General features: G+C 49.7%; 1 long non-coding RNA gene across 2 annotated transcripts in view; it reads right to left on the bottom strand.

Moving 5' to 3' along the window:
• Window positions 1–25,663, bottom strand: part of LOC138750485 (uncharacterized) — a 167,577-nt gene that overhangs the window by 1,724 nt on the left and 140,190 nt on the right. The gene's annotated exons all lie outside the window — the stretch shown is intronic.

The raw sequence follows: 25,663 nt of genomic DNA, 5'->3' as shown, positions 1-25,663 counted from the left end.
GGAATGAGAAGTGAGATTGGACTGTGAACCAAAGAACTTTTCTGAACTTACACACACATTACACACACGTGCACTTAGAATTAGAAGGGGGGTAAGTTAAGTAAAGTAATTTAAAGTAGTAAAACAGTCATAAGTTGAAGTGTAATTCCATATTCATATTTAAAGATAATTAAAATCAATGGCGAATCTGTCTGCCTCACAGCAGGAAAAAGGCAATTTTGTGTGATAAGACACTTTTTAATTATATGACAGTAAATAGAGAGAGAGGTTCAAGTTTCAAACTATTACAAACTCCAGTCACCAGAGCTACCTGGATTATACCTCTTCCCACTTTATTTTTTTGCAAGGACACCACATTGTATATTGATATGTTTTTGAAAGAGATTATTGTAGGAGTCGTGGAGGCCACAAACAAACACAAACACTTCACAAAACAGCTCTTATTTAAAATGCAAGAGCTTTGCTGATAGAGAGTCATTCAGGTGCCAAGAGCCTTTGCAAAGACAAAACAAGGAGACTGCTTTGCTGAAGAATTTCAAAAGCAGGTGTAAATGGATTATTGATTTTAAATCAACTGATGAATGGACTCAGAAGTTTGGGTCCAGTGCAGTAATCTGGCTGGTTGCAGTTTGCTGTTCTAAGAAGGTCATGTGCTTTTGCAAGCATAGAGGAGAGACCAAATATGCTTTTTCTAATAGAGAGATGGCAAGCTGAAGACGGTTTGTGAGTTCTCAGTTCAGCCTGTTGAAAAACTTTTAATCCAAACTATAGGAAATGGCTGGCCTGAGTGTTTCACCTGAAATAAGGAAAACAAAAGGAACTCTATGGTGACCTGCAGAAGAGGTGATCATTTGGAAAACCGTGACGGGTTTCATTGACAAGACCCCAAAGTGGCTGATCAGAGGGAATCAGTTTTTGTGTGTCCAATGAGCAAGAAATCCCTCTCTGAAACCAACAAGAGCCTTCCTGGAGGAGTAACCATTCACTTTTAAGCACCAGAGCTTGGTGCAAATTCATAAATGTTGAATTCTTTGCACAGTATAAGAATTGATAGACACCAGTGAACATGGAGTTGTGTCAAAGAACTTTATGCACATTAAATACACCTGCACTGAGAATTAGAACGGGGCAATGTAAGGCTGTTAAGTTAATAGTGATAAGTTAAAGTTTGATCCTGTTTTTTTGTTTAAAGAAAATTAAAAATGACGTTTGTTTAAGTATCTTTTGTCTTGGTGATTTTCTATTGCTGCGAGGTTTTGGGTCCTCTGGGCTTATAAAAGTCCCAAGGAGGTTTTCTACTCCAGAACACCCAAAATGTCTTATTTCTTCAATAAATGCAGATTCCCCCATAAAGCCTGCACCCATATCTCCAATTTTCTTTCTGCCCTTACCCCACCTCCTCTCCGGCAGAACAAGGACAGAATCCTCAGATTTCTCGCTTACCACCCATCAGCTGCCACATCTGACACATTATCCTTGAACACTTCCAACTTCAGCACCATTCTCTAACCTGCTACATCTAACCCACTCCACTCAGATCCTCTTTTCACAGGGGCACGTCTTTCTGTGACTCCCTCAAGAGCACTTCCCTCTCCCTTGACAGCACTTCCCTCTCCACCCACCACCACCTGACGCACTCCCCTTTGGAATTGCAGAAATTTCCAAACTTGTCCCTCCATTTCCTGCCACCTCCATCCAAGGCCACAATCAGACCTTCCAGGTGAGGCACTGTTTCACATGCACCCCATCCAACCTAATCTACTACATTTGGTCGACTCAGTTGACCTCGATATCACCAAGACCAAATACAGACTGGGTAGCCATTTTGCTAAACACCTGTGCTCTGTGGATCTAACCTTGAGCTTCCTGTGGCCTACCATATCATTTCTCAAACCCTTCCAGCAACATGACTGTTGGCCCCATCCTTTGCCAGGCTGAGGGCACACAAACTTAAAGAAAACATATTATATTCCTCCTGGGCAGCCTTAAACTCTATAGCATGAATACGAATGTTTCTAATTTTAACCAATCACTCACCTCTGTCTGATTTCAGTTTCCATCTCTTGATCTACTGCCCATTTGAATAAAATTACTCCTTTAAGGTAGAAGAGTTGACAGTGGTGTTTTCCCCATGTCGCTTGCCATTGAACAACTGGCAAAATTAAGTTGCGCTTGTTGCAAAATGAATGGTGTTATTGTTCAAAATCTCCCTGAGATTGAAAGTATTCTTGGACTGAATAGACATCTGGGCCAAATGGCTATTTAAGGACATTCTGTACCTGATTGTACGCCCTGAAGTACAATGAGTAATTCTCTCCACTAAAGATTGTTACATCTATACAGAACATGTATTAATACACAAAACAATCACACCTCCTTATTGGTCAGGAAGTGCCTAAACCACACAAGGAGACTGAGGAGGTCAAGGCCAACGGCTCTCATCCTGAGATTTTACAGGAGCGCAGTTGAGTCTCCTGTCTGGCTGCATCATTGGATGGTCTAGTAGCTGTAAAGCATCAGACAGGAATGATGCAAAGAGTTGTGAGGATCACTGGGGTCTCCCTTTCTTCTGTAGATGACATTTACTGGAAGTGTTGTTTAAATAGGGCTCAAGGAATTGTAAAAAGACCATTTCCATCCAGTGCACAGCATCTTTAACCACGTCCATCATCAAAATCAGGACTGCCAGGCTGGGGAATAGCTTCTTCCCACAGGCTGTGAGATGGAAGAAAAGTATCCTGTAAGTGGGATAATCATCCCAAATATTTATATATGTAGCGGCTACTTCGATAGGGCTACTAAAGCAACACACCCACACACACACACCAGGTTAGTCAACACAAGACTGCTTTATTCAGACTTTACAGGCTTCTTTGATTTAGTGTGTCCTGGGCTCCATGGGACATCATTATGAGTTTGCTTCTGAACCACAGGACCGCAGATTTAAATGAAGCCGTGTGAGTGTCCCGTGCCATCCGGCAGGAGAATCCACAGATCAACGTGCCGTTCCTCGCCACGAAGCACCACGCGTGGACAGTCAATTAAATGGATGAGTTCCCAACTGTCTGTCTTATATTTTCACTCGCGTGCCAAAGAACCTTACCCGCTCGGCCCACTACACAGCTGCTAAACCACCCAGTTCCCCCCCAGAACCTTCACAGAAACTAAAACATCAGCTGCATGCACCTGAGGTGGACCCCCCTCGCCGTCTGGGCTGGGGGCACTGAAATAGGTGAAGCGGGCTTCACATGGGCAGGCTTGAGTCTACACTAAACAGCTGTGAATGTCCCCTTATGTCCAAAGTATACACAAGCCCATCCTTCTTCACCACATGGAAAGGGCCCTCATACGTTAATTGTAATGGCGCTCCTGGGACCTGTCCGCGCACAAAAACAAAATCAGCGTCCAGGAATGGTGGGGCACATTCTGTTTAGGTGATCCATGCCAGTGGGTAGGAAAAAGTTTGCTGATCATGACTCCATGTCAAAGCTGTGAAGGAAATTCAGGTCAGAGTTGGTTGTGAAATGAATGTCCCATGAAACTGTAAGAACTGTACCATCAACCATCTCTGTGGACAATGCGGACATATCTTCCTTTGAAGAGATGTGCACTCCGAATAGAATCCATGGCAACTCATCGACCTAATTGGGACTGGTGAGTCAGGCCTTAAGTGCGGACTTCAGTTGCCAGTAGAAACGTGCTCAATGATCTGAAGTAATGTGTGTCGGAAAACCAAATCTAGCCATCCGATCGACAGTGAATGCTCTTGCCCTTGACTCAGTGTCACTGGATGGCAACGGGACAGCCTCTGACCAGCGTGTGAAACGTTCTATGACTGTTAGAATGTATTTCAAAATTTGAGATAATGGCAATGATCCAAGCAGGTCCACATGCACGTGTTCCAACCGCCTGTGTACCACCGGGAAATGTTGAAGAGGTGCCTTATTGTGCCGCTGAATTTTGGCAGTCTGGCAGGAGGTACCTGTGCAGACCCATTATGCAACACCCTTTTTTAGTCCATGCCATACATATTTATTTGACATGAGCTTGACAGATGTTCTGATGGACGGATGAGACAAGGTGTGTATCTGGTCAAAAATGTGTTGCCTCCAAGATGCCGGAATCACTGGTCTAATGTAGCCCAAAGACATGTCACAAAGTAAGGTTGGCTGCCCAGTTGTGATGCCACCTGCAGTATGTCCAAGTTAGTCATGGTCGTACTATATGGCTGACCATCGGGGTCCATTGCCTGGACACTGGCTAATTCAGGAATATCAGTCTCATCCTGAATATGATATACAGTCGGTCTGGACAGAATATTCATGACGCCATTGTTTTTACCAGATGTTTTCCAAGTAGATTTAAGGGAATTCTAAATCTCTGCCCTAAGTGCCAATAAGCTGCTGGCAGGTTTGAATAGCATTCTTCAACCCAAGTGGCATCCTAAGAAATTCAAAAAGCCCAGAAGGGGTAATAATTGCCATTTAAGGAATGTAATACTTATGGGCTGGGATAAATGGGGAACAGTGGGGAACAGATGGGGCAAAGTGGGGAACATTGTGAAGAATGGGCAACAGGGTGGAACAGATGTGGTACACCTGTTCCCCACTATTCCCCAGCTGTTCCCCACCAGTTCCCCACTATTCACCACCGTTCCCCATGATTCCCCACTCTTCCCCTCATTTCCCAATCTGTTCCCCACTGTTCCTCCCATTTGTCTCTGTTCCCCACTGTTCTCCATTGTTCCTCAGCGATCCCCACTTTTCCTCATCTCTTCCTTTCATTCCTCAATTTTCACCTCTGTTGCCCACTATACACCACTTTTCCCCACTGTTCCCTCACTGTTCCCCACCGTTCCTAAAAGAAGTCTGTAAAGTCTGAATAAAGCAGTCTTGTGTTGACTAACTTGGTGTGTGTGTGTTTGTGTGTGTATTACTTTAGTAGCTCTACCGAAGTCGCCGCTACGATTGGGGACCCCAAATGCAAGATTCAGGGAAGCTTGAATCTCCAGTTACCATGGACACAAGGACGGCAGCAGCTGTTGCCATCACGGCTGCAGTTAATGTGGTGGAACTTCATTTGCCTCCTTTCTGGACACATCAACCTCGGGTATGGCTTAATCAGGCTGAAACCCAGATTTGTCTTGTGGCATAATGGCAGAGGACATGAAATTCTGCCATGTAATAGGTGCATCGGACACTGCTGCAGCGTCTCAAGTAATAGAATATGTTGCCAATCCCCTGGCAGAAAACCAGTAAACCAGGTTCCGCCAATTTTTCCTGGACTCGCTGGAATTGACTAGACATGAGCACGACTTTTAAATATGGAGGACCTAGGTAACAGGAATCTATCCGATTTAATGAATGAGATGCTCGCATTAGCAGATGGTTATTCTCATTGTTTACTTTTTGAGACTCTATTCCTGTCCAAACTCCCATGTCGTGTCACAATACCAATCATTAACATGGATTTCCACCATCCCCATGACGTAGTGCAGGAGACTGACAGGCTGGATCACACTCCAACGCTAGAGTCTGCTCACGTACAGACTGTTTTCGCAGCAGATCCATATCCCGTGTCCTATGAGCCAACTATATCTTCAGTTCAGTCAAAGAAGGATGAACGTGTTGACAGGCGGTGAGAATGGTGTTTTTACCATGGCTGTTGGTGGAAAAAATGCCCATAAATGTGTCCCGACATGTACCTATTACAGAAAAAAGGCAGGAAACGATAAGGCTGGCTACCATTTATGGCCATGCCAGCTGGCACAAGCACGTCCCATTGTATCTTCCAAGACTGCGCTGGTAAGCACAAGTTTCTTGTAGACACGAGTGCTGAGGTCCGTTTGCTCCCACCAACCTATTTTGAAATAAAACCCACATAAACAACACCACCTGACTCTTCAAACACAAATGGGATGAAAATTCCCTGCTTTGGCACAGGATAGGTCACGATTGGGATAGGAGGTGTGACATTCCATTGGAATTGCCTATTGGCTTCCATTGCACAGCCTATTTTGGGTGCAGATTTTTTAAGGTCCCATGACTTGCCAGTAGATGTGAAGTGGAGGAAATTGGTTCCTGCTACCACTTTTCAAACATACCCTCTGGGATGCAGCAAAGGGAGAGTTTCCCACCTCGGGGTGCATACCTTGAACAAATGTGCACATGCTGCTCTGCTCAACGAATTTCCCTGTACTCTCTCACCTAATTTCAATATCTCCTAAACAGCCCAGGGTGTGTCCCATTACATAGACACTTCAGGCCCACCAAATGACGTCAGGGTTCGTCATCTTCCACCTGATAAACTGCGCAGGCAAGGGCAGAGTGAACTGCAATTGAGGAATTAGGTATCATTCAGCACTCCAACAGTCCTTGGGCATCACTGTTAAACATGGTACCCAAGAAAACAGGTGGATGGAGACCCTGCAGTGATTACTGTAGGATCAATAACTACAGCCGACAGATACCCTATACCTCATATGCAAGATGTCGCTGCCCATCTGCACAATTTCTGTGCTTTCTCCAAGGTAGATCTTGTCATGAGATCAAGTGTGGGGAAAAGTAGGGAATGGTGTGGAACCGTGGTGATCACTGCAGTAAAATGGAGAACACGGGAATATTGGGGAGCAGGGTGGAACAATGAGGAAAGGGGAACAGATGGGAAAGAGTGGGGAACACTGCAGAACAGAGGGGAACAAAAGGGAGCAGGGGAACAGATGGGGAACTGATGGGAATCAGTGGGGAACTGTGGGTAATAGGTGGGATACTGCTAGAAAACAGTTGGGATTGGTGGAGAACAGTGGGGAAAGTTGGGGAAGAGGTGAAGAACAATGGGCTACAGTGCAGAACTGTGGGAAACAGATGTGAAACAGTAGAGAACTGTTCGGGAACAGCTGGAGAACAGAGGGGAACTGATGGGGAACAGTGGGGAACCATGGGGAAACAGGTGGGAAACTGGTAGGAAACAGTTGGGATTGGTGGAGAAGAGTAGGGAACATTTGGGAACAGGTGAAGAACAGTGGGGGAGAGTGATGAACTGTGGAGTAAAGAGGTGGAACAGTAGGGTACAGTGGAAAAATTGGTGAACAGCTGGAAAACAGAGGCGAACTGTGGGGAGCAGGGGAACAGTGTGGAAGAGATGGTGAATGGTGGAGAATGGGGGAAAAGTGGGGAATTGGTGGGAGACAGTTGAGGAACAGTGGTGAACAGGTGTGGAATAGCTGGGGAACAGTGGGAACAGGTTTGGAACAGTAGGAAAACGGTGGGGAACAGTGGGGAAAAGATGAGGGACAGTGGGAAACAGTTTAGAACAGATGGGGAACTGATGTGGAACATTAGTGAACAGTGGATAAATGTGGGGAACTATGGGGAACATGCGTCGAACAGCTGTGGAACTGTGAGCAACTCTGGGAAACTTTGGTGAAAACTGGGGAACTGTTGAGGACAGTGGGGAGCAGTGGGGAACAGATGGTGAACATTGGAGAACTGCGGGAAACAGTGTGGAAATTTAGGTCACAGATGGGAAAAAGAGGAGCATCTGATGGGCAACAATGGGAAACATGGGGTGCAGTGGGTAACAGTTGGGATCTGTGGGGAACAGTCGGGAACAGTGAGGAACAATAGGGAAAAGTGGGAGAAATGGGGAACAGTTGGGAACAGAGGGGAAAAGTAAAGCACAGAGGGGAACAGTGGTGAACAGAGTGGAAGAGTAGGGAACAGTTTAGAATAGATGGAGAGAAGTGGGGAACAGTGAGGAACTGTGGGAGATAGTGGGAAAGAGGGGAAGAATGAGTAACAGTTGGGTATACAGGGTAATGGGGAGAGCAGTGGGGAACAGAATGCGAACATTGGAGAATGTGGGGAACAGTGGTCAAAAGTGTGTGTCAGATGGAGAACTGTGAAGAACAGTGGGAAACACGGGGCACAATTAGGGAACAGTGGTGTATAGTGGGCAACAGTGGGAAAATTGAGGTACAGAAGGAAGAGATGGGGAAAAGTAGGGATCACTGAGGAACAGTGGAGAACAGTGGAACAGAGACAAATAGGGGGGAGCAATGGGGAACAGATATTGAATTGTGGAGAATGTGGGAACAGTGGGGAACAGATTGGGAAATGAGGGGAAAAGTGGGGAACCATGTGGAACAGTGGTGAAAAGTGGGGAAGTGGTGGGAAACAGCTGGATAACAGTGGGGAACAGATGGGGAACTGATGGGGAACAGTGGGGAACCATGGGAACTGGTGGGAAACTGAGGGGTCAAAGGGAAGAATGAGTAACAGTGGGTAATAGATAGCGAACTGTGGAGAACGGGAGAACAGTGGAGAAAAGTGGGTAACTGATGGGTAATGAGGGGAACAGTGTGAAAATTGGGGAATAGGAGGAACAGTGGGGAACAGATGGGGGACTGATGGGGAATATAGGGGAATAGTGGGGAACAGTCAGTAATGGTGGTGAACAGATGTGGAACAGAGACAAAAATGGGAAACAGTGGGGAAAAGTGAGGAACTAAAGGGAACAGTTGGGATCAGTAGGGAACAGGTGGGGAACCAAAGGGAGCAGGGGGAACAGATTGGAAAAAGTGGGGAATCGTGGGGCACACTGCAGAACAGAGGTGAACCAAAGGAAGAAGGGGGAACGGATTGGAAAAAGTGGGGAACAGTGTGGAAAAATGCAGAACAGAGGGCAACCAGAGGTAGCAGGGGAAACAGATTGGAAAAAGTGGGGAACCGTGGGGAACACTGCAGAACAGAGGGGCACCAAAGGGAGCAGAGGGAACGCATTGGAAAACTGGGGAACCGTGGGGAACACTGCACGACAGAGGGGAACCAAAGGAAGCAGGGGGAACGGATTGTAAAACGTTGGGCCGATGGGGAACACTGTAGGACAGAAGGGAATCAAAGGGAGCAGGGGGAACTGATTGGAAAAAGTGGGGAACTGTGGGGAACACTGCAGAACAGAGGGCAAACAAACGGAGCAGGGGGAATGGATTGCAAAAAGTTGGGAACCGTGGAGGACAATGCAGGACAGAGGTGAAACAACCAGAGCAGGGGGAATGGATTGCAAAAAGTTGGTAAGCGTGGAGGACACTGCAGAACAGAGGGGAACCAAAGGGAGCAGGGCGAACAGATTGTAAAAAAGTGGGGAACCGTGGGGAAAGCTGCAGAACAGTATGAAAACAAAGCAAGCCGGGGGTATGGTTTGGAAAATGTGGGGAACCGTGGGGAAAACTGCAGAACAGAGGGAAACCAAAGTGATCAGAGGGAACAGATTGGAAAATGTGAGGAACCGTGGGGAACACTGCAGAACAGAGGGGCACCAAAGGGAGCAGAGGGAATGCATTGGAAAAAGTGGGGAACAGTGGGGAACACTGCACGACAGAGGGGAAACAAAGGAAGCAGGGGGAACTGAATGTAAAAAGTTGTGCCGATGGGGAACACTGTAGGACAGAGGGGAATCAATGGGAGCAGGGGGAACTGATTGGAAAAAGTGGGGAACTGTGGGGAACAATGCAGAACAGAGGGCAAACAAACGGAGCAGGAGGAATGGATTGCAAAATGTTGGGAACCGTGGAAGACAATGCAGGACAGAGGGGAAACAAACAGAGCAGGGGGAATGGATTGCAAAAAGTTGGGAACCGTGGAGGACAATGCTGGACAGAGGGGAAACAAACAGAGCAGGGGGAATAGATTGCAAAAAGTTGGTAAGCGTGCAGGACACTGCAGATAGAGGGGATCCAAAGGGAGCAGGACGAACAGATTGTAAAAAAGTGGGGAACCGTGGGGAACGCGCCAGAACAGTATGAAAACAATGCGAGCCGGGGGAATGGTTTGGAAAATGTGGGGAAACGTGTGGAAAATTACAGAACAGAGTGGAGCCAAAGGAGCAGGGGGAACAGATTGGAAAAAGTTGGGAACCGTGGGGAACACTGCAGAACAGAGGGGAACCAAATGGAGCAGGGGGAACGGATTGCAAAAAGATGATAAATGTGGAGAACACGGCAGGACAGAGGGGAACCAAAGGGAACAAGGAGAACAGGTTGGAAAAATTGTGGTGCCATGGGTAACACTTCAATGCAGAGGGGAACCATAGGGATCCCGGGGTACAGGATGGAAAAAATTTGGAGAATCGTGGGGAACACTGTAGAATAGAGGGGAACCAAAGGGAGCAGGGGGAACGGATTGGAAAAAGTGGGGAAGCGTCGGGAACACTGCAGAACAGAGGATAACCAAAGGGAGCAGGGGGAACGGATTGGAAAAAGTGGGGAACCGATTGGAAAAAGAAGGGAACCGTGTGGAAAAATACAGAAAGGTGGGGAACCAAAGGGAGCAGGGGGAACGAATTGGAAATGGTGGAGAACTGTGGGGAACACTGCAGAACAGAGGGGAACCAAAGGGAGCAGAGGGAACGGATTGGAAAATGTGGGGAACAGTGTGGAAAAATGCAGAACAGAGGGCAACCAGAGGTAGCAGGGGAAACAGATTGGAAAAAGTGGGGAACCGTGAGGAACACTGCAGAACAGAGTGGAGCCAAAGGAGCAGGGGGAACAGATTGGAAAAAGTGGGGAACAGTGTGGAAAAATGCAGAACAGAGGGCAACCAGAGGTAGCAGGGGAAACAGATTGGAAAAAGTGGGGAACCGTGGGGAACACTGCACGACAGAGGGGAACCAAAGGAAGCAGGGGGAACGGATTGTAAAACGTTGGGCCGATGGGGAACACTGTAGGACAGAGGGGAATCAAAGGGAGCAGGGGGAACTGATTGGAAAAAGTGGGGAACTGTGGGGAACACTGCAGAACAGAGGGCAAACAAACGGAGCAGGGGGAATGGATTGCAAAAAGTTGGGAACCGTGGAGGACAATGCAGGACAGAGGTGAAACAACCAGAGCAGGGGGAATGGATTGCAAAAAGTTGGTAAGCGTGGAGGACACTGCAGAACAGAGGGGAACCAAAGGGAGCAGGGCGAACAGATTGTAAAAAAGTGGGGAACCGTGGGGAAAGCTGCAGAACAGTATGAAAACAAAGCAAGCCGGGGGTATGGTTTGGAAAATGTGGGGAACCGTGGGGAAAACTGCAGAACAGAGGGAAACCAAAGTGATCAGAGGGAACAGATTGGAAAATGTGAGGAACCGTGGGGAACACTGCAGAACAGAGGGGCACCAAAGGGAGCAGAGGGAATGCATTGGAAAAAGTGGGGAACAGTGGGGAACACTGCACGACAGAGGGGAAACAAAGGAAGCAGGGGGAACTGAATGTAAAAAGTTGTGCCGATGGGGAACACTGTAGGACAGAGGGGAATCAATGGGAGCAGGGGGAACTGATTGGAAAAAGTGGGGAACTGTGGGGAACAATGCAGAACAGAGGGCAAACAAACGGAGCAGGAGGAATGGATTGCAAAATGTTGGGAACCGTGGAAGACAATGCAGGACAGAGGGGAAACAAACAGAGCAGGGGGAATGGATTGCAAAAAGTTGGGAACCGTGGAGGACAATGCTGGACAGAGGGGAAACAAACAGAGCAGGGGGAATAGATTGCAAAAAGTTGGTAAGCGTGCAGGACACTGCAGATAGAGGGGATCCAAAGGGAGCAGGACGAACAGATTGTAAAAAAGTGGGGAACCGTGGGGAACGCGCCAGAACAGTATGAAAACAATGCGAGCCGGGGGAATGGTTTGGAAAATGTGGGGAAACGTGTGGAAAATTACAGAACAGAGTGGAGCCAAAGGAGCAGGGGGAACAGATTGGAAAAAGTTGGGAACCGTGGGGAACACTGCAGAACAGAGGGGAACCAAACGGAGCAGGGGGAACGGATTGCAAAAAGATGATAACTGTGGAGAACACGGCAGGACAGAGGGGAACCAAAGGGAACAAGGAGAACAGGTTGGAAAAAGTGTGGTGCCATGGGTAACACTTCAATGCAGAGGGGAACCATAGGGATCCGGGGGTACAGGATGGAAAAAATTTGGAGAATCGTGGGGAACACATTGGAAAAAGTGGGGAAGCGTCGGGAACACTGCAGAACAGAGGATAACCAAAGGGAGCAGGGGGAACGGATTGGAAAAAGTGGGGAACCGATTGGAAAAAGAAGGGAACCGTGTGGAAAAATACAGAAAGGTGGGGAACCAAAGGGAGCAGGGGGAACGAATTGGAAATGGTGGAGAACTGTGGGGAACACTGCAGAACAGAGGGGAACCAAAGGGAGCAGAGGGAACGGATTGGAAAATGTGGGGAACAGTGTTGAAAAATGCAGAACACAGGGCAACCAGAGGTAGCAGGGGAAACAGATTGGAAAAAGTGGGGAACCGTGAGGAACACTGCAGAACAGAGTGGAGCCAAAGGAGCAGGGGGAACAGATTGGAAAAAGTGGGGAACCGTGCGGAACACTGCAGAACAGAGGGGAACCAAACGGAGCAGGGGGAACGGTTTGCAAAAAGTTGATAACTGTGGAGAACACGGCAGGACAGAGGGGAACCAAAGAGAACAAGGGGAACAGGTTGGAAAAAGTGTGGTGCCATGGATAACACTTCTATGCAGAGGGGAACCATAGGGATCCAGGGGCACAGGATGGAAAAAAATGTGGAGAATCGTGAGGAACACTGTAGAATAGAGGGGAACCAAAGGGAGCAGGGGGAACGGATTGGAAAAAGTGGGGAAGCGTCGGAAACACTGCAGAACAGAGGAGAACCAAAGGGAGCAGGGGGAACAGATTGCAAAATGTGGGGAACAGTGTGGAAAAATACAGAAAGGTAGGTAACCAAAGGGAGCAGGGGGAACGAATTGGAAATGGTGGAGAACTGTGGGGAACACTGCAGAACAGAGGGGAACCAAAGGGAGCAGAGGGAACGGATTGGAAAATGTGGGGAACAGTGTGGAAAAATGCAGAACAGAGGGCAAACAGAGGTAGCAGGGGAAACAGATTGGAAAAAGTGGGGAACCGTGAGGAACACTGCAGAACAGAGGGGCACCAAAGGGAGCAGGAGGTACAGGTTGGAAAAAGTGGGGAACCGTGGGGAACACTGCACGACAGAGGGGAACCAAAGGAAGCAGGGGAAACGGATTGTAAAAAGTTTGGCCGATGGGGAACACTGTAGGACAAAGGGGAATCAAAGGGAGCAGGGGGAACTGATTGGAAAAAGTGGGGAACTGTTGGGAACACTGCAGAACAGAGGGCAAACAAACGGAGCAGGTGGAATAGATTGCAAAAAGTTGGTAAGCGTGGAGGACACTGCAGAACAGAGGGGAACCAAAGGGAGAAGGCGAACAGATTGTAAAAAAGTGGGGAACCGTGGGGAATGCTGCAGAATAGTATGAAAACAAAGCAAGCCGGGGGAATGGTTTGGAAAATGTGGGGAACCGTGGGGAAAACTGCAGAACAGAGTGGAGACAAAGGAGCAGGGGGAACAGATTGGAAAAAGTGGGGAACCGTGGGGAACACTGCAGAACAGAGCAGAACCAAAGGGAGCAGGGGCAACGGATTGCAAAAAGTTGGGAACCGTGGAGAACACGGAAGGACAGAGGGGAACGAAAGGGAACAAGGGGAACAGGTTGGAAAAAGTGGTGTCCCATGGGTAACACTGCAAGGCAGAGGGGAACCAAAGGAAGCAGGGGGAACGGATTGTAAAAAGTTGCACCGATGGGGAGCACTGTAGGAGAGAGGGGAATCAAAGGGAGCAGGGGGAACGGATTGGAAAAAGTGGGGAAGCGTCGGGAACACTGCAGAACAGAGGAGAACCAAAGGGAGCAGGGGGAACAGATTGAAAAAAGTGGGGAACCGATTGGAAAAAGAAGGGAACCGTGTGGAAAAATACAGAAAGGTGGGGAACCAAAGGGAGCAGGGGGAACGAATTGGAAATGGTGGAGAACTGTGGGGAACACTGCAGAACAGAGGGGAACCAAAGGGAGCAGAGGGAACGGATTGGAAAATGTGGGGAACCGTGGGGAACACTGCAGAACAGAGGTGAACCAAAGGAAGCAGGGGGAACGGATTGGAAAAAGTGGGGAACAGTGTGGAAAAATGCAGAACAGAGGGCAACCAGAGGTAGCAGGGGAAACAGATTGGAAAAAGTGGGGAACCGTGGGGAACACTGCAGAACAGAGGGGCACCAAAGGGAGCAGGGGGAACGGTTTGCAAAAAGTTGATAACTGTGGAGAACACGGCAGGACAGAGGGGAACCAAAGAGAACAAGGGGAACAGGTTGGAAAAAGTGTGGTGCCATGGGTAACACTTCTATGCAGAGGGGAACCATAGGGATCCAGGGGTACAGGATGGAAAAAAATGTGGAGAATCGTGAGGAACACTGTAGAATAGAGGGGAACCAAAGGGAGCAGGGGGAACGGATTGGAAAAAGTGGGGAAGCGTCGGAAACACTGCAGAACAGAGGAGAACCAAAGGGAGCAGGGGGAACAGATTGTAAAATGTGGGGAACAGTGTGGAAAAATACAGAAAGGTGGGTAACCAAAGGGAGCAGGGGGAACGAATTGGAAATGGTGGAGAACTGTGGGGAACACTGCAGAACAGAGGGGAACCAAAGGGAGCAGAGGGAACGGATTGGAAAATGTGGGGAACAGTGTGGAAAAATGCAGAACAGAGGGCAAACAGAGGTAGCAGGGGAAACAGACTGGAAAAAGTGGGGAACCATGAGGAACACTGCAGAACAGAGGGGCACCAAAGGGAGCAGGAGGTACAGGTTGGAAAAAGTGGGGAACCGTGGGGAACACTGCACGACAGAGGGGAACCAAAGGAAGCAGGGGAAACGGATTGTAAAAAGTTTGGCCGATGGGGAACACTGTAGGACAAAGGGGAATCAAAGGGAGCAGGGGGAACTGATTGGAAAAAGTGGGGAACTGTTGGGAACACTGCAGAACAGAGGGCAAACAAACGGAGCAGGTGGAATGGATTGCAAAAAGTTGGTAAGCGTGGAGGACACTGCAGAACAGAGGGGAACCAAAGGGAGAAGGCGAACAGATTGTAAAAAAGTGGGGAACCGTGGGGAATGCTGCAGAATAGTATGAAAACAAAGCAAGCCGGGGGAATGGTTTGGAAAATGTGGGGAACCGTGGGGAAAACTGCAGAACAGAGTGGAGACAAAGGAGCAGGGGGAACAGATTGGAAAAAGTGGGGAACCGTGGGGAACACTGCAGAACAGAGCAGAACCAAAGGGAGCAGGGGCAACGGATTGCAAAATGTTGGGAACCGTGGAGAACACGGAAGGACAGAGAGGAACGAAAGGGAACAAGGGGAACAGGTTGGAAAAAGTGGTGTCCCATGGGTAACACTGCAAGGCAGAGGGGAACCAAAGGAAGCAGGGGGAACGGATTGTAAAAAGTTGCACCGATGGGGAGCACTGTAGGAGAGAGGGGAATCAAAGGGAGCAGGGGGAACGGATTGGAAAAAGTGGGGAAGCGTCGGGAACACTGCAGAACAGAGGAGAACCAAAGGGAGCAGGGGGAACAGATTGGAAAAAGTGGGGAACCGATTGGAAAAAGAAGGGAACCGTGTGGAAAAATACAGAAAGGTGGGGAACCAAAGGGAGCAGGGGGAACGAATTGGAAATGGTGGAGAACTGTGGGGAACACTGCAGAACAGAGGGGAACCAAAGGGAGCAGAGGGAACGGATTGGAAAATGTGGGGAACCGTGGGGAACACTGCAGAACAGAGGTGAACCAAAGGAAGCAGGGGGAACGGATTGGAAAAACTGGGGAACAGTGTGGAAAAATGCAGAACAGAGGGCAACCAGAGGTAGCAGGGGAAACAGATTGGAAAAAGTGGGGAACCGTGGGGAACACTGCAGAACAGAGGGGCACCAAAGGGAGCAGAGGGAACGCAATGGAAAACTGGGGAACTGTGGGGAACACTGCACGACAGAGGGGAACCAAAGGAAGCAGGGGGAACGAATTGTAAAACGTTGGGCCGATGGGGAACACTGTAGGACAGAGGGGAATCAAAGGGAGCAGGGGGAACTGATTGGAAAAAGTGGGGAACTGTGGGGAACACTGCAGAACAGAGGGCAAACAAACGGAGCAGGGGGAATGGATTGCAAAAAGTTGGGAACCGTGGAGGACAATGCAGGACAGAGGGGAAACAAACAGAGCAGGGGGAATGGATTGCAAAAAGTTGGTAAGCGTGGAGGACACTGCAGAACAGAGGGGAACCAAAGGGAGCAGGGCGAACAGATTGTAAAAAAGTGGGGAACCGTGGGGAACGCTGCAAAACAGTATGAAAACAAAGCAAGCCGGGGGAATGGTTTGGAAAATGTGGGGAACCGTGGGGAAAACTGCAGAACAGAGGGGAACCAAAGGGATCAGTGGGAACAGATTGGAAAAAGTGGGGAACCGTTGTGAACACTGCAGAACAGAGGGGCACCAAAGGGAGCAGATGGAATGCATTGGAAAAAGTGGGGAACCGTGGGGAACACTGCATGACAGAGGGGAACCAAAGGAAGCAGGGGGAACGGATTGTAAAAAGTTGCACCGATGGTGAGCACTGTAGGAGAGAGGGGAATCAAAGGTAGCAGGGGAAACAGATTGGAAAAAGTGGGGAACCGTGGGGAACACTGCAGAACAGAGGGGCACCAAAGGGAGCAGGGCTAACTTATCGGAAAAAGTGGGGAACTGTGGGGAACACTGCAGAACAGAGGGCAAACAAACGGAGCAGTAGGAATGGATTGCAAATTGTTGGGAACCGTGGAAGACAATGCAGGACAGAGGGGAAACAAACAGATCAGGGGGAATGGATTGCAAAAAGTTGGGAACCGTGGAGGACAATGCAGGATAGAGGGGAAACAAACAGAGCAAGGGGAATGGATTTTAAAAAGTTGGTAAGCGTGGAGGACACTGCAGATAGAGGGGATCCAAAGGGAGGAGGACGAACAGATTGTAAAAAAGTGGGGAACCGTGGGGAACGCTCCGGAACAGTATGAAAACAATGCGAGCCGGGGGAATGGTTTGGAAAATGTGGGGAAACGTGTGGAAAATTGCAGAACAGAGTGGAGCCAAAGGAGCAGGGGGAATAGATTGGAAAAAGTTGGGAACCGTGGGGAACACTGCAGAACAGAGGGGAACCAAACGGAGCAGGGCGAACGGATTGCAAAAAGATGATAACTGTGGAGAACACGTCAGGACAGAGGGGAACCAAAGGGAAAAAGGGGAACAGGTTGGAAAAAGTGTGGTGCCATGGGTAACATAGGGATCCGGGGATACAGGATCGAAAAAAATGTGGAGAATCGTGGGGAACACTGTAGAATAGAGGGGAACCAAAGGGAGCAGGGGGAACGGATTGGAAAAAGTGGGGAAGCGTCGGGAACACTGCAGAACAGAGGAGAACCAAAGGGAGCAGGGGGAACGGATTGGAAAAAGTGGGGAACCGATTGGAAAAAGTAGTGAACCGTGTGGAAAAATACAGAAAGGTGGGGAACCAAAGGGAGCAGGGGGAACGAATTGGAAATGGTGGAGAACTGTGGGGAACACTGCAGAACAGAGGGGAACCAAAGGGAGCAGAGGGAACGGATTGGAAAATGTGGGGAACAGTGTGGAAAAATGCAGAACAGAGGGCAACCAAAGGTAGCAGGGGAAACAGATTGGAAAAAGTGGGGAACCGTGAGGAATACTGCAGAACAGAGGGGCACCAAAGGGATTAGAGGGAACGCATTGGAAAACTGGGGAACCGGGGGGGACACTGCACGACAGAGGGGAACCAAAGGAAGCAGGGTAAACGGATTGTAAAAGGTTTGGACGATGGGGAACACTGTAGGACAAAGGGGAATCAAAGGGAGCAGGGGGAACTGATTGGAAAAAGTGGGGAACTGTGGGGAACACTGCAGAACAGAGGGCAAACAAACGGAGCAGGGGGAATGGATTGCAAAAAGTTGGTAAGCGTGGAGGACACTGCAGAACAGAGGGGAACCAAAGGGAGCAGGGCGAACAGATTGTAAAAAAGTGGGGAACCGTGGGGAATGCTGCAGAACAGTATGAAAACAAAGCAAGCCGGGGGAATGGTTTGGAAAATGTGGGGAACCGTGGGGAAAACTGCAGAACAGAGTGGAGCCAAAAGAGCAGGGGGAACAGAATGGAAAAAGGGGGAACCGTGGGGAACACTGCAAACAGAGGGGAACCAAACGGAGCAGGGGCAACGGATTGCAAAAAGTTGGGAACCATGGAGAACACGGAAGGACAGAGGGGAACCAAAGGGAACAAGGGGAACAGGTTGGAAAAAGTGGTGTCCCATGGGTAACACTGCAAGGCAGAGGGGAACCATAGGCATCAGGGGTTACAGGATAGAAAAAAATGTGGAGTATCGTGGGGAACACTGTACAATAGAGGGGAACCAAAGGGAGCAGGGGGAACGGATTGGAAAAAGTGGGGAAGCGTCGGGAACACTGCAGAACAGAGGAGAACCAAAGGGAGCAGGGGGATCAGATTGGAAAAAGTGGGGAACCGATTGGAAAAAGAAGGGAACCGTGTGGAAAAATACAGAAAGGTGGGGAACCAAAGGGAGCAGGAGGAACGAATTGGAAATGGTGGAGAACTGTGGGGAACACTGCAGAACAGAGGGGAACCAAAGGGAGCAGAGGGAACGGATTGGAAAATGTGGGGAACCGTGGGGCACACTGCGGAACAGAGGTGAACCAAAGGGATCAGTGGGAACAGATTGGAAAAAGTTGGGAACCGTTGTGAACACTGCAGAACAGAGGGGCACCAAAGGGAGCAGATGGAATGCATTGGAAAAGGTGGGGAACCGTGGGGAACACTGCATGACAGAGGGGAACCAAAGGAAGCAGGGGGAACGGATTGTAAAAAGTTGCACCGATGGGGAGCACTGTAGGAGAGAGGGGAATCAAAGGTAGCAGGGGAAACAGATTGGAAAAAGTGGGGAACCGTGGGGAACACTGCAGAACAGAGGGCAAACAAACGGAGCAGTAGGAATGGATTGCAAATTGTTGGGAACCGTGGAAGACAATGCAGGACAGAGGGGAAAGAAACAGAGCAGGGGGAATGGATTGCAAAAAGTTGGGAACCGTGGAGGACAATGCAGGATAGAGGGGAAACAAACAGAGCAAGGGGAATGGATTTTAAAAAGTTGGTAAGCGTGGAGGACACTGCAGATAGAGGGGATCCAAAGGGAGGAGGACGAACAGATTGTAAAAAAGTGGGGAACCGTGGGGAACGCTCCGGAACAGTATGAAAACAATGCGAGCCGGGGGAATGGTTTGGAAAATGTGGGGAAACGTGTGGAAAATAACAGAACAGAGTGGAGCCAAAGGAGCAGGGGGAATAGATTGGAAAAAGTTGGGAACCGTGGGGAACACTGCAGAACAGAGGGGAACCAAACGGAGCAGGGCGAACGGATTGCAAAAAGATGATAACTGTGGAGAACACGTCAGGACAGAGGGGAACCAAAGGGAAAAAGGGGAACAGGTTGGAAAAAGTGTGGTGCCATGGGTAACATAGGGATCCGGGGATACAGGATCGAAAAAAATGTGGAGAATCGTGGGGAACACTGTAGAATAGAGGGGAACCAAAGGGAGCAGGGGGAACGGATTGGAAAAAGTGGGGAAGCGTCGGGAACACTGCAGAACAGAGGAGAACCAAAGGGAGCAGGGGGAACGGATTGGAAAAAGTGGGGAACCGATTGGAAAAAGTAGTGAACCGTGTGGAAAAATACAGAAAGGTGGGGAACCAAAGGGAGCAGGGGGAACGGATTGGAAAATGTGGGGAACAGTGTGGAAAAATGCAGAACAGAGGGCAACCAAAGGTAGCAGGGGAAACAGATTGGAAAAAGTGGGGAACCGTGAGGAATACTGCAGAACAGAGGGGCACCAAAGGGATTAGAGGGAACGCATTGGAAAACTGGGGAACCGTGGGGAACACTGCACGACAGAGGGGAACCAAAGGAAGCAGGGTAAACGGATTGCAAAAGGTTTGGACGATGGGGAACACTGTAGGACAAAGGGGAATCAAAGGGAGCAGGGGGAACTGATTGGAAAAAGTGGGGAACTGTGGGGAACACTGCAGAACAGAGGGCAAACAAACGGAGCAGGGGGAATGGATTGCAAAAAGTTGGTAAGCGTGGAGGACACTGCAGAACAGAGGGGAACCAAAGGGAGCAGGGCGAACAGATTGTAAAAAAGTGGGGAACCGTGGGGAATGCTGCAGAACAGTATGAAAACAAAGCAAGCCGGGGGAATGGTTTGGAAAATGTGGGGAACCGTGGGGAAAACTGCAGAACAGAGTGGAGCCAAAAGAGCAGGGGGAACAAAATGGAAAAAGGGGGAACCGTGGGGAACACTGCAAACAGAGGGGAACCAAACGGAGCAGGGGCAACGGATTGCAAAAAGTTGGGAACCATGGAGAACACGGAAGGACAGAGGGGAACCAAAGGGAACAAGGGGAACAGGTTGGAAAAAGTGGTGTCCCATGGGTAACACTGAAAGGCAGAGGGGAACCATAGGCATCAGGGGTTACAGGATAGAAAAAAATGTGGAGTATCGTGGGGAACACTGTACAATAGAGGGGAACCAAAGGGAGCAGGGGGAACGGATTGGAAAAAGTGGGGAAGCGTCGGGAACACTGCAGAACAGAGGAGAACCAAAGGGAGCAGGGGGATCAGATTGGAAAAAGTGGGGAACCGATTGGAAAAAGAAGGGAACCGTGTGGAAAAATACAGAAAGGTGGGGAACCAAAGGGAGCAGGAGGAACGAATTGGAAATGGTGGAGAACTGTGGGGAACACTGCAGAACAGAGGGGAACCAAAGGGAGCAGAGGGAACAGATTGGAAAATGTGGGGAACCGTGGGGAACACTGCAGAACAGAGGGGCACCAAAGGGAGCAGAGGGAACGCATTGGAAAACTGGGGAATCGTGGGGAACACTGCACGACAGAGGGGAACCAAAGGAAGCAGGGGGAACGGATTGTAAAACGTTGGGCCGATGGGGAACACTGTAGGACAGAGGGGAATCAAAGGGAGCAGGGGGAACTAATTGGAAAAAGTGGGGAACTGTGGGGAACACTGCAGAACAGAGGGCAAACAAACGGAGCAGGGGGAATGGATTGCAAAAAGTTGGTAAGCGTGGAGGACACTGCAGAACAGAGTGGAACCAAAGGGAGCAGGGGGATTGGATTGCAAAAAGCTGGTAAGCGTGGAGGACACTGCAGAACAGAGGGGAACCAAAGGAGCAGGGCGAACAGATTGTAAAAAAGTGGGGAACCGTGGGGAACGCTGCAGAACAGTATGAAAACAAAGCAAGCCTGGGGAACTGGTTTGGAAAATGTGGGGCACCGTGGGGAAAACTGCAGAACAGAGGGGCACCAAAGGGAGCAGAGGGAATGCATTGGAAAAAGTGGGGAACCGTGGGGAACACTGCATGACAGAGGGGAACCAAAGAAAGCAGGGGGAACGGATTGTAAAAAGTTGCGCCGATGGGGAACACTGTAGGACAGAGGGGAATCAAAAGGAGCAGGTGGAACTGATTGGAAAAAGTGGGGAACCGTGTGGAAAAATGCAGAACATAGGGGAAACAGAGGTAGCAGGGGAAACAGATTGGAAAAAGTGGGGAACCGTGGGGAACACTGCAGAACAGAGGGGCACCAAAGGGAGCAGAGGGAACACATTGGAAAAAGTGGGGAACCGTTGGGAATACTGCACGACAGAGGGGAACCAAAGGAAGCAGGGGGAACGGATTGTAAAAAGTTGGGCCCATGGGGAACACTGTAGGACAGAGGGGAATCAAAGGGAGCAGGGGGAACTGATTGGAAAAAGTGGGGAACTGTGGGGAACACTTCAGAACAGAGGGGAAACAAACGGAGCAGGAGGAATGGATTGCAAAATGTTGGGAACCGTGGAAGACAATGCAGGACAGAGGGGAAACAAACAGAGCAGGGGGAATGGATTGCAAAAAGTTGGGAACCGTGGAGGACAATGCAGGATAGACGGGAAACAAACAGAGCAGGGGGAATGGATTGCAAAAAGTTGGTAAGCGTGGAGGACACTGCAGATAGAGGGGATCCAAAGGGAGCAGGACGAACAGATTGTAAAAAAGTGGGGAACCGTGGGGAACGCACCAGAACAGTATGAAAAAAATGCGAGCCGGCCGAATGGTTTGGAAAATGTGGGGAAACGTGTGGAAAATTGCAGAACAGAGTGGAGCCAAAGGAGCAGGGGGAACAGATTGGAACAAGTGGGGATCCGTGGGGAACACTGCAGAACAGAGGGGAACCAAACGGAGCAGGGGGAACAGATTGTAAAAAGTTTGGCCGATGGGGAACACTGTAGGACAAAGGGGAATCAAAGGGAGCAGGGGGAACTGATTGGAAAAAATGGGGAACTGTGGGGAACACTGCAGAACAGAGGGCAAACAAACGGAGCAGGGGGAATGGATTGCAAAAAGTTGGTAAGCGTGGAGGACACTGCAGAACAGAGGGGAACCAAAGGGAGCAGGGCGAACAGATTGTAAAAAAGTGGGGAACCGTGGGGAACGCTGCAGAACAGTATGAAAACAAAGCAAGCCGGGGGAATGGTTTCGAAAATGTGGGGAACCGTGGGGAAAACTGCAGAACAGAGGGGAACCAAAGGGAGCAGAGGGAACAGATTGGAAAAAGTGGGGAACCGTGGGGAACACTGCAGAACAGAGGGGAACCAAAGGGAGCAGGGGGAACAGATTGGAAAAAGTGGGGAACCGATTGGAAAAAGTAGGGAACCGTGTGGAAAAATACAGAAAGGTGGGGAACCAAAGGGAGCAGGGGGAACGAATTGGAAATGGTGGAGAACTGTGGGGAACACTGCAGAACAGAGGGGAACCAAAGGGAGCAGAGGGAACACATTGGAAAATGTGGGGAACCGTGGGGCACACAACAGAACAGAGGTGAACCAAAGGAAGCAGGGGGAACGGATTGGAAAAAGTGGGGAACAGTGTGGAAAAATGCAGAACAGAGGGCAACCAGAGGTAGCAGGGGAAACAGATTGGAAAAAGTGGGGAACCGTGAGGAACACTGCAGAACAGAGGGGCACCAAAGGGAGCAGAAGGAACGCATTGGAAAACTGGGGAACCGTGGGGAACACTGCACGACAGAGGAGAACCAAAGGAAGCAGGGGGAACTGATTGGAAAAAGTGGGGAACTGTGGGGAACACTGCAGAACAGAGGGCAAACAAACGGAGCAGGGGGAATGGATTGCAAAAAGTTGGTAAGCGTGGAGGACACTGCAGAACAGAGGGGAACCAAAGGGAGCAGGGCGAACAGATTGTAAAAAAGTGGGGAACCGTGGGGAACGCTGCAGAACAGTATGAAAACAAAGCAAGCCGGGGGAATGGTTTCGAAAATGTGGGGAACCGTGGGGAAAACTGCGGAACAGAGGGGAACCAAAGGGAGCAGAGGGAACAGATTGGAAAAAGTGGGGAACCGTGGGGAACACTGCAGAACAGAGGGGCACCAAAGGGAGCAGAGGGAAAGCATTGGAAAAAGTGGGGAACCGTGGGGAACATTGCACGACAGAGGGGAAGCAAAGGAAGCAGGGGGAACGGATTGTAAAAAGTTGCGCCGATGGGGAACACTGTAGGACAGAGGGGAATCAATGGGAGCAGGGGGAACTGATTGGAAAAAGTGGGGAACCGTGTGGAAAAATGCAGAACAGAGGGGAACCAGAGGTATCAGGGGAAACAGATTGGAAAAAGTGGGGAACCGTGGGGAACACTGCAGAACAGAGGGGCACCAAAGGGAGCAGAGGGAACACATTGCAAAACTGGGGAACCGTGGGGAACACTGCACGACAGAGGGGAACCAAAGGAAGCAGGGGGAACGGATTGTAAAACGTTGGGCCGATGGGGAACACTGTAGGACAGAGGGGAATCAAAGGGAGCAGGGGGAACTGATTGAAAAAAGTGGGGAACTGTGGGGAACACTGCAGAACAGAGGGCAAACAAACAGAGCAGGGGGAATGGATTGCAAAAAGGTGGGAACCGTGGAGGACAATGCAGGACAGAGGGGAAACAAACAGAGCAGGGGGAATGGATTGCAAAAAGTTGGTAAGCGTGGAGGACACTGCAGAACAGAGGGGAACCAAAGGGAGCAGAGGGAACGGATTGGAAAAAGTGGGGAAACGTGGGGAACACTGCACGACAGAGCGGAACCAAAGGGATCAGGGGGAACAGATAGGAAAAAATTTGGGAACTGTTAAAATACTGCATGACAGAGGGGAACCAAAGGGAGCAGGAGGTACAGGTTCGAAAAAGTGGGGAACCGTGGAGGACACGGCAGGACAGAGGGGAACCAAAGGGAGCAGGGCGAACAGATTGTAAAAAAGTGGGGAACCGTGGGGAACACTGCAGAACAGTATGAAACCAAAGCGAGCAGGGGGAACAGTTTGGAAAATGTGGGGAACCGTGGGGTTCACCTCAGAACAGAGGGGAACCAAAGGGAGCAGGGGAACGCATTGGAAAAAGTGGGGAACACTGCAGAACAGTGAGGAACCAAAGGGAGGAGGGGGAACAGACTGGAAAAAGTGGGGAACCGTGTGGAAAAATGCAGAACAGTGGGGAAACAAAGGGTGCAGGAGGAACAGATTAGAAGAAGTGGGGTACCGTGTGCAAAAATGCACAACAGTGGGGAACCAAAGGGAGCAGGGGGTAAAGGAAGGAAAAAAATGTGGAGAATCGTGGGGAACACTGCAGAATAGAGGGGAACCAAAGGGAGCAGGGGGAACGGATTGGAAAAAGTGGGGAAGCGTCGGGAACACTGCAGAACAAAGGCGAACCAAAGGGAACAGGGGAACGGATTGGAAAAAGTGGGGAACCATGGGGGAAACTGCAGGGCAGAGGGGAACCATAGGGAGCAGGGGTAGAGGTTGGAAAAATGTGGAGAACCGTGAGGAAAACTGCAGAACAGTGAGGAACCAAAGGGAGCAGGGGGAACAGATTTGAAAAAGTGGGGAACCGTGTGCAAAAATGCAGAACAGTGGGGAACCAAAGGGAGCAGGAGGAACAGATTGGAAAAAGTTGAAAACAGTAGGCAACACTGCAGATCAGAGGTGAATCAAAGGGTGCAGGGGGAACAGTTCGGAAAAGTGGGGAACCGTGGGGAACAATGCAGAACAGAGGGGAACCAGAGGTAGCAGGGGATACAGATTGGAAAAAGTGGGGAACCGTGGGGAACACTGCAGAACAGAGGGGCACCAAAGGGAGCAGAGGGAATGTATTGGAAAAAGTGGGGAGCCATGGGGAACACTGCACGACAGAGGGGAACAAAAGGAAGCAGGGGGAACGGATTGTAAAAAGTTGGGCAGATGGGGAACACTGTAGGACAGAGGGGAATCAAAGGGAGCAGGGGGAACTAATTGGAAAAAGTGGGGAACAGTGGGGAACACTGCAGAACAGAGGGCAAACAAACGGAATAGAGGGAATGGATTGCAAAAAGTTTGGAACCGTGGAGGACAATGAAGAACAGGGGAAACCAAAGGGAGCAGGGCAAACAATTTGTAAAAAAGTGGGGAACCGTGGGGAACGCTGCAGAACAGTATGAAACCAAAGCGAGCCGGGGGAATGGTTTCGAAAATGTGAGGAACCGTGGGGAAAACTGCAGAACAGAGTGGAGACAAAGGAGCAGGGGGAACAGATTGGAAAAAGTGGGGAACTGTGGGGAACACTGCAGAACAGAGGGCAAACAAACGGAGCAGGGGGAATG

Source organism: Narcine bancroftii, unplaced genomic scaffold, assembly GCF_036971445.1.
Source record: "Narcine bancroftii isolate sNarBan1 unplaced genomic scaffold, sNarBan1.hap1 Scaffold_153, whole genome shotgun sequence".
Taxonomy (NCBI): domain Eukaryota; kingdom Metazoa; phylum Chordata; class Chondrichthyes; order Torpediniformes; family Narcinidae; genus Narcine; species Narcine bancroftii.
The sequence above is the reverse complement of the archived record's forward strand: the minus strand, read 5'-3'. Positions and strand labels throughout refer to the sequence as shown.